Source organism: Telopea speciosissima, chromosome 1 (assembly GCF_018873765.1).
Source record: "Telopea speciosissima isolate NSW1024214 ecotype Mountain lineage chromosome 1, Tspe_v1, whole genome shotgun sequence".
Lineage (NCBI taxonomy): Eukaryota > Viridiplantae > Streptophyta > Magnoliopsida > Proteales > Proteaceae > Telopea > Telopea speciosissima.
Window position 1 is genome coordinate 48,954,429 of NC_057916.1, and position 15,905 is coordinate 48,970,333.

General features: G+C 42.2%; 1 long non-coding RNA gene across 1 annotated transcript in view; it reads right to left on the reverse strand.

Annotated features, from left to right (window-relative positions):
• The window catches only part of LOC122648663, an 84,417-nt gene that overhangs the window by 44,109 nt on the left and 24,403 nt on the right, over nt 1-15,905 (reverse strand). The window lies entirely within an intron of this gene.

The window sequence follows — 15,905 nt, forward strand, 5'->3', positions numbered from 1 at the left end:
AGGGGATCTGGGCAGTGCAACCATGCACAGCCAGGATTCAGCCAAGGTAGCAGCATAACACAATGTTGATTTTCATAGAAAAACCCAGATCTACCATGCACAATGTCTGCATGGCTGATCTGGACCAAGACTGGGCAAACCCTAGCTTGTCTGGGCTGCCCAGGGTTGCAAAACACAGCATGCAAGGGAAAGAGATAGTGAACAGCAGCTATACAGGGGATTTTTATACCTAAAAAATGTTGTGGAGTGGCTCAGATCAGCCAGAGATAGGCTGCTACAGTTCTCCCCTCTTCTTTCCTTCTTCCTTCCTCCTCTTCTTCTTCTTTCTCTCTCTTCTTCCCTCTCTTCTCTCTTTCGGATTCAGTTCTGCCAAGGGTTCTAAATGAACCCAAAGGCCTCCTATTTATAGCCAAAAGCCAACTAAGGCCTGTTTGGCAATAGTCCCCACTTTTAAAAATTGATTTTTGGAACTGATTCTGTTCAGTTTAGGGCTCTCTAGTGGGGTCCACACTGAACTAGGGATATGAGGTGGTCCCTCAGAGTCCTCTCTATCTATGGAGGGTACCCATGGTCAAGTTGGCTGGTCCCCATAATTATAATAATTAAATATATGCAAAAACAGCCATTGGGCGATGTCACTGGGCCTTGCTGCATCGCCCAGTGCATGGCCCAGTGAATTCCAGCAGCATGAATTCAAAGGGGGATTGCACTAGGGTTTGACCCTGGGTTATGTTACTGTCCCCACATGCCCACCATGAGTTTTTACATGATTTTTTAGAGGTGGGTCCCACCACTTTAGCGAGGAGAGATATTACCTGGGATCCAAGTCATACATCAGTCTGTGAGCTGTGCAAGTGCAGGGGTCTACTATCCATCTTCTAACAGGCATATAGGGGAACCTATTCAAAGCATTTTCATTGATCTCATTGAGTGGAGTGATGCTCCACAGTGATCCTGGCGGCCTGGCCAGGGGTTCCCGCACTTCAGTCAGATTTCAGCCAGTCAGAGGGCAGGGTTTGACATTTCTCCCCACCTTACAAAAATTTTGTCCTTGAAATTTGATTACCTAGTAATCCGAAGAGTTGAGGATACTTGTCCTTCATTTCTTCCTCACATCCCCATCGAACCTTCACGAAAACGACGGTGCAGTTTCGGAGGTTATGCTCCTTACTGTCCAATATCTCCATGGGGTGCTCTTCATAGGTCATATCCATGTCCGACTGTTCGGGTTCGACTGATAATACATGCGTCGGATTGTTTATGTATTTTCTCAGCATTGACACATGAAAGATATCATGGACACCCGATAGAGATGGCGGTAGAGCCAGTCGGTATGCTACGGGTCCCACTCTATTTAGAATTTCATGTGGACTAATAAATCTTGGGCGTAACTTGCCTTTCTTGTTGAAGCGCATCAGTCCTTTGGTTGGAGACACTCGAAGAAACACTTTTTCTTTGACTTCAAATTCAATATCCTTCCTTTGATTATCCGCATAACTCTTCTGTCTCGACTGGGCTGCCTTGATCTTCTCTCTTATGACATCCACTTTGTCGCAGGTCGCTTGTATCAGCTCAAGGCCAAGATACTTCCGCTCACTAACTTCATCCCAATAAAGCGGAGTTCGACACTTCCTGCCATAAAGTGCTTCAAATGATGCCATGCCAATGGTGGAGTGGTAACTGTTATTGTATGCAAATTCCACCAGTGGTATGTGAGCATCCCAACTGTCATTCATTTCCAAAATACAGGCTCGGAGCATGTTCTCCAGAGTCTGAATGGTTCTTTCTGATTGTCCGTCAATCTGCGGATGAAAAGCTGTACTGAGATTCAATTGAGATCCCAATGCCTTTTATAGACTTCTCTAAAACCTTGAAGTAAATCGAGGGTCTTTGTCAAACACAATACTGATAGGCAAGCCGTGTAAGCGGACTATGTTCTCAATGTATATCTGAGTAAGCTTTTCCATCGGATAACTTATCTTAATCGGTATGAAGTGAGCTACCTTTGTTAGTCCATCTACGATCACCCAAATTGCATTCATGCCCTTCCTGGTGTTGGGCAGATTTGTTACGAAATCCATAGTGATTCTTTCCCACTTCCACTCAGGTATGGGAAGCGGTTGCAAGAGTCCATACGGTCGGTGTCTTTCCACTTTTAGTTGTTGACAGGTAAGGCACTTGGACACGTAAATTGCTATGGTCTGCTTCATTCCAATCCACCAATAATATTTCTTCAAGTCCTTGTACATCTTTGTACCTCCCGGGTGGATAGTATAGGGTGAGTTGTGCGCCTCTTTAAGAATCCGGTCTTGGACGTCAAAATCCTCAGGCACGCACAATCTATCCCGAAACTTCAATGCTCCATCTTGGGCCAGGGTAAAGTCCGGGTCCTTGTGGACACCTTGTTGAATCTCCCAAATTATTTTGGCCAGCTCGGGGTCCAATGGTTGTTTCGCAATTATCTCCTCTTGTATTAATGGTTGCAGATCCATTACTGCTAATTGCATAGCCACTTCTTCAATCACGAGTTCCAGATCAAATTTCTGAGCTTCCTCTATTAACTGATCACTTACGACTAATGATGCGAGGGACGCAGTCTGAGATATTTTGCTTAATGCATCTGCCACAATATTGGCTTTACCAGGGTGGTACTGGATTTCACAGTCATAATCCTTTACCAATTCCAGCCACCACCTCTGTCTCATGTTCAGTTCCTTTTGGGTGAAGAAATACTTCAGGCTTTTGTGATCACCGAAGATTTCACTCTTTTCTCCATACAGGTAGTGTCACTATATCTTCAACGCAAAGACTACTGCTACCAATTCTAAGTCGTGTGTGGGATAGTTCTTCTCGTGTTCCTTCAATTGTCTGGAGGCATATGCGACTACTTTTCCTCTCAGCATCAGGACGCCACCTAAGCCTATTCTAGATGCATCCGTATATACCACCATTCCTCTGGTTCCATCAAGAATGGTCAGAACTGGAGCTGTTACTAATCGATCTTTCAATTCTTGAAAACTCTTCTCGCATGTCTCATTCCATTCAAACTTAGCACCCTTCCTCGTGAGTTTTGTCATGGGCGCCGAGATACGTGAGAAATTCTCAATGAATTGGCGGTAATAACCAGCCAATCCCAAGAAACTTTGGATCTCCGTGGCATTCTTTGGAGTTTCCCATTTGAGAACTGCTTCTTCCTTGCCGAGGTCTACTTTGATGCCGTCTTTGGTGACAATATATCCTAGGAAACCAATTTGGTTGATCCAAAATTCGCACTTACTGAACTTGGCATAAAGCTGGTGTTCTCGCAGCCGCTACAACACAAATGTAAGATGATGTACATGCTCTTCCTCACTCCTGGAGTATACCAGGATGCTGTCAATGAACACTATGACGAACTTATCTAGTACGTCATGGAATACTCTATTTATCATATCCATGAACGCTGCCGGGCGTTGGTTAGTCCGAACGACAATACTAAAAATTCATAATGTCCGTATTGAGTTCGAAACGCCATTTTATGGATGTCATAGCTCTTGATCTTCATTTGATGGTATCCTGACCTAAGATCAATCTTGGAGAAAACTCTTGCTCCTTGTAGCTGATCAAAAAGGTCATTGACACGCGGCAATGGGTATCGATTCTTTATTGTCAACTTATTCAACTCGTGGTAGTCGATACACAGCCGCATGCTTCCATATTTCTTCTTTACGAAAAGCACAAGTGCTCCCCAGGGTGACACACTTGATCGAATAAATCCCTTCTTCAGTAGATCTTGAAGTTGTGTTTGCAACTCTTTCAATTCGACTGGCGCCATCTTATATGGTACCTTAGATACCGGTGCTACACCAGGAGTCAGATCAATCGCGAACTCTATATCGTGGTCGGGTGGCAACTGTGTCAGATCTTCTGAAAATACATCAGGAAATTCTTTGACAATGTGAAGGTCCTCCAAGGGTTTTATCTTCCCCTCCGTGCCTATCACAGTGGCCAAAAAGCCTTGGCATCCATTATCGAGCAACCTTTGCACCTGAAGTGCAGATAATGTTATTCATCTGGACCTCCTCCTTGGTTCACTTTGATAGGTGAATTCTAACCCATCTTCTAGTTTAGACTTTATCTTTTTCTCCGCACACATGACGTTTGCATCATAGGCAGATAACCAATCCATGCCTAATATCACGTCAAAATCATTTATATCCATTTTTATCAGTCGTACGGTTAGTCTCTTCCCACAGATTTTGATCTGACAAAGGTCATAAACCTCTTTCAAACTCACGACACTCCCTATTGGCGTACTGACTATTAACTCATGCCCGATGTCCCTTGGTTGATCTTCCATCTTACTCGCGAAGGTTGAGGAGGCGAAAGAGTGGGTTACGCCCGAGTCAAATAATACTCGTGCGGGTATGGTTGAGACATTCAGGGTACCTAGGGTTTGTAGGTAACGTAGGTTTCACAAATTAAACCAGCTGTTCTCTATAATTTATAGTGTTCAACCACTTACCTGTCATTACGTCGGGGTTCGCCTCAGCTTCTTCGTTAGTCAGAGCATACACCTTTCCTTGCGTCCGATTGTCACGCGGTTGGAATGGCTTAGCGTAGGGCTGATTAAATGAATTATTGTCGTATCCACATGATTTGCAATCTTTAGCCATATGCCCTTCCTTATTGCACAGATAGAATTTGAAAGGTAGAGCTCCAGGTGTTGAGGCCTTGCTCGCTAGACTTGTTGCTTGTTGAGCTGGCAAAACTGCTGTCGTCACTTGACTCGTAGTAGGTTGAGCAGATCGAGTAAATGTAGGACAAAAAGAATTCTGATCTACACTCGGCCTACAATACAGAGTTGGAGTAGGGCTTGAACTTGTTCCTCGGTAAACCTTATTTGGCCAACCATAGGTTTGGAAATTATTTAACCTTTTGTTCAAACCAGGCGATGTCACAGTCTTTTCTTTCTCTTTTTCCTTGAATCGATCCTCCATTGTCTTCGCCTTATCAACCATTTGAGTATAATCCCGAATATCCATGATTGACAAAACTGATCAAAATTTTTTTTTTGAGTCCCTTCTCCAATTTCATGGCGTTACTAACTTCCCCTTTCAAGTGCTCTGGAGCAAAGTGGAACAGATCTTCGAACCGTTGTTGGTAATCTAGTACCGACTTGTTCCCTTGCACCAGTGCAATGAATTCTGCTTCCTTTCTATCCTTGAAACTTTTGGGAAAATAGTTCTTAAAGAAAACCTCTTTAAACCGTTCCCATGTGGGGTTCGATTGTGTAGCTTCCAAATTAGGTCTCGTGGCTTTCCACCAAGCTTCGGCTTCATTTTGCAACTGATAACCCGCATGAATAATCTTTTGCGCGTCCATGCACTTGAGTACTTCAAATGCCTTTTCTAGGGCACTGATCCATCATTCCGGCTGCATTACCTCTAATGTTATTTTAGAAAATGTAGGCAGTTGGAGTTTCTTGAACCTTTCCATAAACTTGGTGGTAGAATTTTCCGCTAAGTGTTGAGGCACAGGTGGTGGAAACAGTACGGGTCGATTAGGTGGTGGTGGTGCAGCACGTTTGTGCATCATAGTTGCAAACTATGTAGACATCTGACCAAGCAACTCCTGTTGTTGTTGCATGGTTTGCATCATCATGGTCATGAACGCAGTCACGTCGTCGGCTGCCACACTTGGCTGAGGTGCTGCTGCAGTAGCTTGTGCAGCTGCTGGTGCTCCTGATGAAGTAGCCGATGCGTCAGAGTTTTGAGACTCAGTTTCGTTGGGCAATTCAACCTCCGGTACAATTCTAGGTTGTTTACCCTTACGACCTACACGAGAACTTCTAGTGTTGACCATTGTTGCTTCTCTGAAAAGAGGAGCGTGTTCAATATTCCAATGTCATCTATGTGGGTACAGAGTTGTTTTCTAACTTAAGCAGGTTCAAATTCAGTCCACAGTTCCAATGAGTAGCATGACTCATACCAGTAAGGTGGAATTTGTTAGATTCTTTATCTCGGTTTGTTAAGTGATGTGTTTCATTGAATGCTTTGTGTTTCTCTGTCTTTTGCATTTTATAAGTCAATATGCTATACATGACACTAAATGGAAAATTTCAGATTTTTAAATAAAAAGCTTTTAGTTAATTACCTGACCTAGCAGGCAAGCATCTCCAGCTTTTTCTCGGTCTCAAACTCTAGTGCCAGTAGAAATTCTATGTCAGCTATCACCTCTCTAGCTAGACTCAAAAAATGCTCCCGATCCTCGGGTCCACTAATGGCTGCAATAGCCAAGTAAAAGTCCAGTCGACTCTCAGCCTGAGGTAATACTAACCATATCCGTCTCAGTCTCTCTCGTAAATGTCTAATATAAAGCATGATGTTGGGGTCACCAGCCTCAGTCGACTCACTGGTCCTGTCATGCAACATGGTTCTAAGCATTAGGACATACTTAATTGAAAGAATTAAGTACACAACTATTGGAAACTTAAATAACCATAACACCAACATAACAAATTCTTGGGTTGGCTCAAGGTACCTTAGCGTCTACGTCTTCGATTGGCTATGAGCCCTATTAGGTCCTGTTCTCAGTTATCCTAGGCCTAGGTTTGGATGAGGTCTACGCTTTCCATACGTACTACGCACGTAACACAACATACTTATGTAGCTATGTTCTGTTTTGCATAGCAACAGTCCAGTCAGTTCGTACATTACAATAGGCAAGGATAAAGCGTAGTAACAATATATATCATATTTTATATTTATATATATTCATTGTATATAATTATGCACATTAGTATATGACACACACTTGTCTAAAACCTAGCCATTTAGATTCTTTTCCCTTAGTCCCTATTTGAAAAAATTTGCCTTCTTGCTTATGAAACCTAAGTCCTTAAGTTGTCAATTTCCTATTATGTAATATATTTTAATATTTTTATTATTTAATAATAATAATAAATGAATTTTTTTGTGTTTTTTTGGTAATTTATACATTTTAGTCCTTCACCTGATGTACTCAGTCTAGGTTTTTTTTATTTATTTTTTATTTTCAGCTGCTTATGTACTTGTTGAATTGCAGTTTATGCAATCAAACTTATGTAAATATTGTTAATTTTAATGAAAATTTCATGTCTTTGTTTAATTGCATCTACCTCCCCTGTAGCTTTTACTTATTACGTATTTTATTAGTTATATCTTGTTAACCCTAGTCTGCACGTCATGAATGTAAGAAGAGCCTCACGCTCTGATACCAAGCTCTATCACACCCCAAACCACCCCCTAGGAGGATTGGGTAGGTGACCCGAATTGCACGACGGCAATCCGAAAAATCCCACGGATCTAGAAGCAGTGTTTACATTCATGAACCAATATCCACATCTTAACCATAAGTAAGATCAGAGTAATGTAGGACATCTACCATTTAAAAGTAAAAAGGAAGCATAGCAATATAGGAAATGGTGTTAATATATACATATAGAAACTTGTTTGTTACATTTCCCAGCACACAAAACCCACAACAAAAGAAAACATAAGCTGATAAGTACAGTACTACATACATGATTATATGCAAGGTTAGGGCACCCAACCCCAAAAGGAAAAAAGAAAAGAAGACAACTAAAATCGGTCCACGGTCAAAACAGGAAACCTCCTAACAAAACAAAAAGGAGTTCCCAGCACAAAACATCAGAAGCACTCCTCAACGGTCTTCATCCACGACCACCGAGAAAGTACGCAAAATCGCTATGACCTTCGTCGGGGTCCATACCAACATCACCATACACACCAGGACTCTCCTCCTCGAGATAGCCCGCCATGCCACAGTGGCATCCATCTACAGGATCATCTAAGAAGAAAGCAACATATACAGAGTGTGAGCCCCACCGAGCTCGTGAGCAAATAACATCCATCATGCATGCATATGCAATCACAATCCACAGTTCACATGATATGCAAGTCCAGATTTTATTATTAGCCACCTAACAATACAACTAAGTCTGGTCTGTGCCACTACAATCCCCAATACATATATCCCTGGTGTGGGCTTGATTACCCCTTCCCGCGATACACCCATTGAGTTGTCGGAGAGGACCAGTCAGCCCAGCACACTAGTCCTTGGTCAGCCCGACCAGCCCTCTGTGATTATCCAGGGGGACAACCGTTTCTTCCCTTATGCACCATTCCGGTGTTCTTTTATTCTTTTTTTTTTCACTCCCTGATAATTGTCCCCATAGGCATCCAACATCTTAACCCCTGTTGGCAAGGGTTCATGGCACGAGTGATGAAACACTAACCCCATGTCTATATGGCATCGTATGAGTCCAGCGGTGTCAACCGTACCCCATAATATGGGCTACCACCGGCCCCATTTCTAAGCCGAGTACGGCATCTAATCTAGCAATCACAATCATTATATAGAATTCACAGCGTTGATCAACAATAGACATTATGCAGTGATTTGAGTAACTTGAATTGTAAGTAAATAACATAGCATTCATGATTCAATTATTAATAGTCGGCATCAGATCATAATTACATTTACACATACGATAGTATTATTCACTCACCAAAACTTGGCTCTAGGTACTCAGTCACAGATTCAATTCCAGCTGTTGTCTGATTGTTGTCCTCGAGCATGGGATCAAGTCCTAAACATCAAAATCAAACGGTGTTTTATTCAGTTATTGCCCCTACACTGGTGTCCTAGGGTTACCCTATCTTACTGGGTTGACCCGAGGTTTAGTTGGTCTCATTTGGAAACACTGGGCTTTGCACGGGGTCTCAGGTCATGTCCCGGTGCATGGGCCAGTGCCTAGGGCATAGGGGCAATTTGGTCATTCATAGTGCCCACACTTGCCTCCAGGCCAGATTTGGTCCCTATATAGTTTATGTCATAATACACTGCTGTCCAACTTAGGACAGTGCAGCAAAACCAATCACAGTAGTGCACAGTCACCTGCGGGGCCCACTTAGGATTCCAAACTAATTTTCACCTATGGACAGATGTGGGGGAAGGTCATTTTTGTCATTTCCCACATCCCACAGTGTCCAGGGATCAAAGCCAATAAGAAATTACAATTCTGCCCCATTATTCCAGAAAGATTCCCTTTAGTGGGCGATGGCTCTGGGCCTTGCTGCATCGCCCAGTGCATCGCCTAGTGCCTGCAATCAACAGCGGAGCTGAGTTCCCCAGGCTGGGCTTTACAGGGCCAAGGGTCTAATGGATCCTCTACATGTTGGGGTGGTTGGGTAGCCCTTGTGGTGGTCTACCCTTTGCCATAGGCTGATCGCCCGATAAATCCACTATTAGGCTGGATATGGCTGCCCAAATAACCCTGATGAATAGTGTTCAGGGTTTTGCAAATCTGAGAACTTGAGATTTAGCCACATGCAAGGCTGGATATGCATGTCCAGCAGGGTTTCAGGGTTGCAACCACCTAGGGTTTGGTCTCTGCAGCACTGGCTTACAGTCTGGGCTTCAATCCAGCAGCCAGAAGGGGATCTGGTCAGTGCAACCATACACAGCAAGGATTCGGCCAAGGCAGCAGCATAATACAATGTTGATTTTCATAGAAAAACCCAGATCTACCATGCACAAGGTCTGCATGGCTGATCTGGACCAAGACTGGGCAAACCCTGGCTTGTTTGGGCTGCCCAGGGTTGCAAAACACAGCATGCAAGGGAAAGAGATAGTGAACAGCAGGTATACAGGGGATTTTTATACTTGAAAAATGCTGTGGGGTGGCTCGGATCAGCCAGAGATAGGCTGCTGCAGTTCTCCCCTCTTCTTTCCTTCTTCCTTCCTCCTCTTCTTCTTCTTTCTCTCTCTTCTCTCTTTCGGATTCAGTTCTGTGAAGGGTTCTAAATGAACCCAAAGGCCTCCTATTTATAGGCAAAAGCCAACTAAGGCCTGTTTGGCAACAGTCCCCTCTTTTAAAAACTAATTTTTGGAACTGATTTAGTTCAGTTCAGGGCTCTCTGGTGGGATCCACACTGAACCAGGGATATGAGGTGGTCCCTTAGAGTCTCCTCTATCTGTGGAGGGTGCCCATGGTCAAGTTGGGTGGTCCCCATAATTATAATAATTAAATATATGCAAAAACAGCCACTGGGCGATGTCATTGGGCCTTGCTACATCGCCCAGTGCATGGCCCAGTGAATTCCAGCAGCATGAATTCAAAGGGGGATTGCACAGGGGTTTGACCCTAGGTTATGTTACTGTCCCCACATGCCCACCATGAGTTTTTACATGATTTTTCAGAGGTGGGTCTCACCATTTTAGGGAGGAGAGAGATTACCTGGGATCCAAGTCATACATCAGTCTGTGAGCTGTGTAAGTGCAGGGGTCTGCTATCCATCTTCTAACAGGTATATAGGGAAACCTATTCAAAGCATTTTCATTGATCTTATTGAGTGGAGTGATGCTCCACAGTGATCCTGGTGGCCTTGCCAGGGGTTGCTGCACTTCAGTCAGATTCCAGCCAGTTAGAGGGTAGGGTTTGACAATAGCGAAGATTAGAGAGATCACGGGAGGTCGATCTATACGCGACTATAGCAAAAATCAAGAGACTACGGGAGGTTGGACTACACACGAGTATAGCGGAGATCAGAAGACCACAGGAGGTCAGACTATATGCAAGTATAGCAGAGATTAGAGAGATCATGGGAGGTCAGTCTGTACGCGAGTGTAGCGGAAATCAAGAGACCACGAGAGGTCGGACTACACGCGAGTATAGTGGAGATCGAAAGACGATGGGAGGTCGGTCTATACTCGCGTATAGTAAAAATCAAGAGACCATGGGAGGTCAGACTACACGTGAGTATAGTGGAGATTGGAAGACCACGAGAGGTGGGACCATACGCAAGTATAGTAAAAATCAGGAGACCACGGGGGGTCGGGCCATACGTGAGTATAGTGGAAATTGGGAGACCATGGGATGTCAGACTTTATGTGAGTATAGAAGAGATCAAGAGACCACAGGAGGTTGGTCTATACGCAAGTATAGAAGAAATTAGGAGACCACGGGCGACCGGTCTATACACGAGTACAGCAAAAATCAATGGACCATGGGAGGTCAGACTATAAGGGAGTATAGCAGAGATCATAAGGACTATGTGCAACTATTTGATCATCGCTCGATCGGATTTGATCTTTTGATGGATTGATCTGAATGAGAGTACAACTGGGATCAAAGATTCATGGGACGATCGAACTACACACGAGTATAGCAAGGATCAAAAAAGTCAATGACTAACTTGTACACGAGTACAAGGAGGATCAAATTTGTAGGGCGGTCAAACTATAAACGAGTATAGTGGGTTTAATGAATGACCAAGCTATACACGAATATAGTAGAGATTAAATGATGAGCACATTTATGTGTGAAATTATTCCATTTAATTCTACATTTTTATTTGCTAAGAATGGAGCTACCTTGGGTATTTTTTGTTATTTTTAGGTTTAGGTCATTTTATGCGATTTTATGCTATTCTGGACTATTGGGCATCGTATCTTTAGATTTACACGTAAAGTGGTCCAGTTTCTTTTCATGGTTGCAAAGAGGGTTGAATTTTGAGCAAGATGAATATGTTGCATTAAAAGTACGCATCAGTTTTGAAGTCCATACATGTGATTATTCTTTTTGGGCCAGAAAAGAATAATCAGCCAGAAAATGAGTTGAAATGCAAGCTTGAGCCCAAAACCAAGGAAGGATTTGATGCAATCTAGGCACCAGCCTACCCCTGGATCGACTCACATGTGATCAAGGGCGAGATGGGAAGAAGTTTCATTGAAGACCCAAGGGCATAATCATAATTTTAGAAAATTGGGAAATTTTCAGAAGATATCCGATATTGGGTTCATATCGTCCGGAATATTAATTGGAGCAACTTTAATTCTCGGATTGGATCCATCCGGGGCAAGGATGGAGAGATATTTTCAAAAAGAGAATTTTGATCAAATTTATAATTTAGATTAAATTCTCTCATCCCACTACGGTTCTTTCTCTCCTATTTCAATTCTATCTTCTCTTTCTCTCTCTCTCTCTCTCTCTCCCTCTCCCTCTCAAATCCCTCACAGTCCCACCTTTCCTAATTCTATTCCAATTTTCTCTCTGTTTCCTCTTATATTTCTATTTTCTAATCCCTCACGGTCTCTCTCTTTGTCAGTTTCCTTTCCTTGGAGATATATATATATATAATGAAATCTGTCAAAGCCAGAGAGGAGAGGATTCTGAAAATTAGCACCATTACCGAACCCGCAAAGCATCTCCATCACCTTCTTCCAACATTTTCTTCTTGGGCCACAACTTGCAGAGATCGCCAAGCACACCTCCATGGATCATCGTCACCATTCCTGCCCCCTATCTCTTAGCAGCATGATCGGCTAAGTTCTTTGTATCTTTAGGTGTAGATGAACTAATGGTGTTTGTTATTTAAAATTCTGGTTTGCAATCTTGATTGCTTGATGTTGAGACCCCATCCCTATTTGGATGATTTTAATTGATATATTTAGTTAAAAAATTCTATTTCTGTGATTCATTATTTTTCATTCAAGCAATGATATTCTGTTCTTATGTGGTTGTACCGATGATGGATTATAGCTGAACGAACTAAGCGTGCCAAGCCCTATAAGTGAAGGACGATAATACTCGTCAAGATAGTCCATACCTAGGAGGAACCCTACATTTTGTGGTGTTATTAGGCCTATGGTTATAATAAACCGAAGCATGCAACCGAATTGAATAACAATTCCATTGGGGATTCGAACCCTAAAGATAGTCTTCTCCCGTATTTGCATATCGTTGTTAGCTTAGATTCGTTTCTTTTGTTCGTAATTTAAAATTAGATTTATTACTTTTTAATTTTCATCACTTTCATCTAATCATCTTAGTAATTTAGCCTTCTAGTTCCCCGTAGATTGAGCCCTTACTTGCTACTTGCTACTTGCTAGATTAATTTAGGATTTTATTTTTGACTGGTTAACGACACGATCAAATTTTGGCGCCATTGCCAGGGAACCGAAGCATGGTTGCTAAGATTGATTGAGTTATTTTGTGTTACTTTGTTTTAGTTTTAATTTTATAATTCTAGAATTTTTATTTTTATTTTTAATCACTTTATTAGGTTAATTTTAATTTTAGTATACCTAATGTTCTCTTTGTTTGTGCAGGAAGTCGAGTAGATTGAGTAAGGACAAGCTGTCTGTTTGGTTTACTTTTAATTCCTAGACTTTATGTAATTACTATTATTTTATGTAATTTTTTTAATTCCAGCATTAGATTGGGTGGTTTGGTTTAATTTTAATTCCCCTAGCCCCTTAAGTTCATATGTGTAACCGTTCATCGAGGGCAGCACGTGGAATTGCACAATCGGCAACACCAGGTAAGTATTTTCGTTAGTTTTAAATAAGTTATTTTTTTTACTTTTTAGTTCTGATTTTTATTTTTATTAATTGTTTTTATTAGTTATCACGTTTTAATTTGCTAGTTTTAATTTTTGTTTAATTAGCACGTTCAACCTGTGTTGTGTTTTATGCATGGTCGGCGTTCTTTGCACCCCAACCTAACTTCCCTTGACCTGAAAATAGAGCGATCTATGGCTAGACCTAAGGATAAGGATAATGATAATAAAATGGGTGACAAAAACCAGCCAAGAAGGCCGTTGAGTGAGCACTTCACTCCAACTGCCTATACCCCTGCATCTTGTATTCAGTTACCTACCATTCAAGCCGCTCAATATGAGATCAAGTCCAGCATCATACAAATGTTACCATCCTATTATGGATTTGCTAGTGAGGATCCTTACAAGAATCTTGATGAGTTCTTAGAGGTGTGTTCTATAGTCAAAATCCAAAACCTCTCTGAAGATGCCCTACAAAGCCAAACATTGGCTTCATTCCCTAGATTCGGTTAGGATTTCTACAGGGGCAGGAATGCAGCATGAATTTCTGAAAAAATTCTTCCCCATTGGCCGAACTAATAGCCTTAGGCGAGCCATTACTAGTTTCTCACAATTAGAGGGCGAACAAATTCATAAAGCGAGGGAAAGACTTAAGGAATTACTTCGGAAGTGCCCCAACTATGCTGTCCCAAAATCACAGTTTGCCCAGTGTTTTTATGATGGTCTCCGTGATCGATATAGGCAGATGGAGGGCTCCTCTTGTGGAGGAACATTTATGCACAAGAATGAGACTGAAGCATGGGATCTTTTTGAAACCCTTAGTGAGAATTCCCAACATCATGCTTCAGCCTCTCGAACTGAAATTCCACACACATTGCAACCAAAGAAGGGTGGTCTCTATGAGATCAATCCAACTATAGAGATGACTACTAAGGTTGGTATGCTATCCAATAAATAGGACTATTTGATGTATATAGGACAGCATCCTATATCCCCTTTCCCAATGAGTTTCCCTCCACCCAATCAGACTGAAGCCTGTGCCTTATGTGCTAGCCCTAGTCATTATGTGACGGACTGTCCTTCGACTGCACAATACCCAGAATTTGTTCAAGAATAGGTACAAGTGGCTCAAGGTTTCCCTAAATCGGGTAATGATCCTTTTTCCAATACCTATAATCCGGGATGGCGAAACCACCCAAACTTTTCATGGCAAAACTCAGTACCTAATAATTCTCCAAACCCACCATATGGGCCACCATTTAATGTTCAATCTAATGCCTATAGAGGTGGACAACCACCATATCCTCAACCCCAACAGAATCAATCCTTTGAGGAAAAGGTGCTAAAAGCATTAAGTGGACTCGAGCATAATGCACAACTGCTACACTTACATACTCAGTCCATTAATAAGCTAGAGAACCAATTGGGTCAACTAGCTGATGCTATAAGCAGGAGGGAGGCTGGCCAATTGCCAAGTCAGCCAATAGGTAACCCAAACAATCAAATGGGTCCAGGGAAAGAACAGGTCCAATCGATCACAGTCCTAATGAGCAGCAAAAGGGTGGAAAAACCTGATGCACCCTTAGCCGCTAATGATACGTTGCCTACTAAGTCTTAAAGCAAGGGAGAGGCTGAGTCAACCCTAGAGAATTCTACTGGTGGTGTAGAAACACATGAGTCCATTACTGAAACACCACCTGTGGAAATCACTCATCAGTTCCCAAGGAAGGGGCTGCACATTCCCATTCTGGAGGGACCATCACCTGGCTCTTACATTCCAAAGATCCCTTTTCCCCAAGCCCTTCAGACATCAGCCCCAGACTATCTGGATAAAAAGGGTACAAAGATGCAAGAGATGATAGACTTGTTCCAATAAGTTCGCATCAATCTCCCCCTTTTTGATGCTATCAAGCAAGTTCCTGCTTACGCTAAATTTTTAAAATACCTTTGTACCCAAAAGCATAAGTTGAGAACTCAAATCCCTAAGACTGTCCATTTGATTGAGTAGGTTAGCTCTATAATTTCCAGCCACTTACCCCCTAAGCTTATTATTTCTAGCATCATTGGAGATCTCTCCATAAGTAGGGCACTACTTGATTTAGGGACTAGTGTGAATATCTTGCCTAGTTCAGTCTATGATAGATTTGGTTTAGGATATTTGAAACTCACTGAGGTCATCCTTCAGCTGGTTGATCGTTCAGTCTAGACACCTCGTGGTTTGTTAGAGGATGTTTTAGTGAAGGTGGAAGAATTATACTTTCATGTGGACTTTCTTATCCTAGATATGGATACAGCCACTACAGCTAACCTTCCCCCTATCATTTTAGGGCACCCCTTCTTAGCTACTGCAAATGCTTGCATAAATTGTAGATCGGGTGCCATGGACATCTCTTTTGGGAATAAGAAGCTTAGGCTTAACATCTTCAATGCATCCTTAGGTTCTATTCGAGAGGAAGAGTGTTTTGTATTGGATTTATTAGATGAAGTTGTGGCTGATCACACTTTTCACATGTTTATTGA